Below are 2,904 nucleotides of genomic sequence, written 5' to 3' on the forward strand. Positions count from 1 at the left end.
TGTGGCAGCACTGGTGGTGGAACCCAAATTGTGGGACTCCCACCGTAGACATGTTCACCTAGAGTTCACATGTTCTCTGTGATCTTCTAGATTGTAGGCACATGAACCTGAATATACATCTTTTCAGGTGATACATTTTTTAGAGTGGTGAATGCTAAGAAATTACGGACTTGTTTGAGGAAGTAGACTCAAACCTGAGCCTCAAACTGGTTGTGAATATTTCTTTTTTCTTTTTTTCCAGTGAACCCCAAATAACCCAAATCTAAAAGCTTTGGGTGACCTCAAACTTGACCCAAAACAGAACCCCTAAACCCAAGAAGTAGTAACCAGTGGTTGAATAAACAGACATATTGTAGCAATTGTTGCCCTGCACATGCCTGATCTCAGCTGATCTTGGAAGCTAAGCAGGGTCAGGCTTGGTTAGTAGTTGGATGGGAGACCACCTGGGAATACCTGGTGCTGTAGGCTTACACTATAGTCTTTCAAAACTGAAGGTTGCCAACCATTTATGGCTGAATACCCACATCATCAATGCTTTATTTTTCTCTTTTTTATTATCTTATATTATGTGTTTTTTTAAAATTGTATGTATTTTGTTGGTCATGTATTTTAAAAATGTTGAAAACTAAAGAACTTAAAATAATCAACAGTTGTTTGGTCAATGCTATAATTAACAGTTGTCAGTGAACCCATTTCACAGAATGGCAGAAGAATTTCAGCTCATTTTGCGTGAACTGGACTGAAACTGGTTCCAAAGCAGTTCACGGTGGTTTCTGAGTGACCGCTTTTGAAAGCCTGAAAAATCTCCCCCAAGTTGGCCAAATGTTCTCTTTTCAGGAGTTGCAACCCAGGTTTAGTTACAAATATGTCCCTTTGTTATCTGTAAAAATGCTGGGTGACGCGGGGCTGGAGGGGTTGCTCAAATGTCAATCAATCAATCAATCAATCAAATCAATCAATCAAAACTTTATTATGGTCACACACCAGCGTAGAACTTTGCTCAGCTCATTCTGTTCTACCTCTAGAGTGCAGTGTGTGGTCTAGGAAAGGGATCCCCCCCCCAATGCAGACAAAAGGGAGGGAAAAAGTAACTCCCCATGGTTGACAGGAGAAGGAAATTTGCTAGACCAAATGCCACTCGAAATCAACACCTCTCACGTCAGTGTTGTCTTTCTGGGATTGCACAAGAGCGGTGCTTAACCCAACTCTTTTCCTTACTGGAATTTGTGATTGACATGGGTGCGGGCTTGTGGTGAATCTCTTCACGGTTCGTCAGAACCTTTTTTGAAAAGTCATTGGAAAGAGCTGGGTTTGTCGCAACATGTACCTTAATCAGAAACCCTGGCCTAAGACAGGATATCTGATTTCTAAAACAGGGGTGGTTCCACAGGTAGGGCTTGGTGACGCACACGGTGAGGACCCATGCCTGGCCAATCCCTGGGTATGGATCCACTGAAATCACTAAATCCCCATTACTGGTAACCTTGGCTGCCCATGGGGACAACTGCTATCTCCTACTGTAGCTACTTTCCACCACCGCCTGATAAACCAGGGTGGTGTAGTGGTTCAGGAGTTGGACTTACACCTGGAAGTCCAGGTTCAAATCTCTGCTTAGCCATGGAGCTTCCTGGATGACTTTGGGTCAGTCACTATCTCTGAGCCTGACCTACCTCACAGAGTTGTTGTTGAGGATGGAAATAGGAGAGATGTGCATAACCCTGAGCTCCTTGGAGGAGGGGTGATGGTTTGTTGGCAACCTTCAGTCTGGAAAGACTATGGTATAAGCCTACAGCACCCAGTATTCCCAGGCGGTCTCCCATCCAAGTACTAACCAGGCCTGACTCTGCTTAGCTTCCTAGATCAGACGAGATTGGGCATGTGCAGGATAACATGTGCTGCATAAAAATATGAAAAATAAATGATGAAATAAATAAGCCAACTAGGACCAAAGGCCCACAGGGAGAGGCTTCTGAGGAGGCAGTTGTGATCAGGGAACATCAGAGTGCATAAGTCCTCCTTTGCATTGTCACACATGTGATCGCAGTAACAAAGAACTGGTGCCTCTCCATTGCCCAGTTAGCTCTCCTGGTTGGCCGGGTACCATCGATGGTAACCAACCAGGAAAGTCGACCTGGAATGAGGAAACGAAAAGTGAGAGTCCTCCTTCCCTGAGACTGACATAGCTATTGATGACAGCATGGGGGAGGTTTGATATTGATTGATAGTTATCGATACAGGCACTTCTCGTTTGACACAAGTTTGAGTCGTACATTTGTGAAGTAGCTGGCTTTCAAAATTAATACTGAAACCTAATTTGCGGGTGCTAGTTTTCAAAATAACAAGGGAGCCAGGATGGTGTTGTGGTTCAGGGGTTGAACTCAGAACTAGAAGATCCAGGCCCAAATCCCCACTCAGTTGTGAAGCTTCCTGGGTGACCTTGGGCCAGGCACTATCTCTCAGCCTCACCTACCTCCCAAGGTTCTTGTAAGGACAAAAAGGGAAATAGCCACCCTGAGCTCTAGGAGGAAGGGTGGTATAAAAATGTGAAAAATAAATAAGGCTGGGGGTGGGTGGGAGGGGGGCAGAGACGGCAGAAGGCTCTGTCACCATATCTTAACCCCCGTCCCAGCCTGGGAAACCTGACATGGGTATCCTTAATAGCGGGTGCAGATCCAAGGAGATCCATTAGGGGCCGCCTGTCTACTACACGGGGTAAGGGAATGTAAGTCACCATTTTGGCACAGCTGCAGCCCTGGAACCTGGGACACATAGGATTCTACAGATGTCGATCCAGATGTTGCTTGAAACATGGAGCAAAGGTTATATAAACTTGCTAGCTGTTTCTTCCACTACTGATTAAAGGCCCAATCCTATCCAACTTTCCAGCACCGGTGCAGCCGCAAT

The 2,904-nt window shown here is 45.4% G+C and overlaps 1 pseudogene; it reads right to left on the bottom strand.

Moving 5' to 3' along the window:
* Positions 1 to 1,784: 1,784 nt before the first annotated feature.
* Positions 1,785 to 1,902, bottom strand: LOC136662062 (5S ribosomal RNA; annotated as a pseudogene).
* Positions 1,903 to 2,904: the final 1,002 nt, after the last annotated feature.

The sequence above is a fragment of the Tiliqua scincoides genome, chromosome 10, assembly GCF_035046505.1.
Source record: "Tiliqua scincoides isolate rTilSci1 chromosome 10, rTilSci1.hap2, whole genome shotgun sequence".
Classification (NCBI taxonomy): Eukaryota; Metazoa; Chordata; class Lepidosauria; order Squamata; family Scincidae; genus Tiliqua; species Tiliqua scincoides.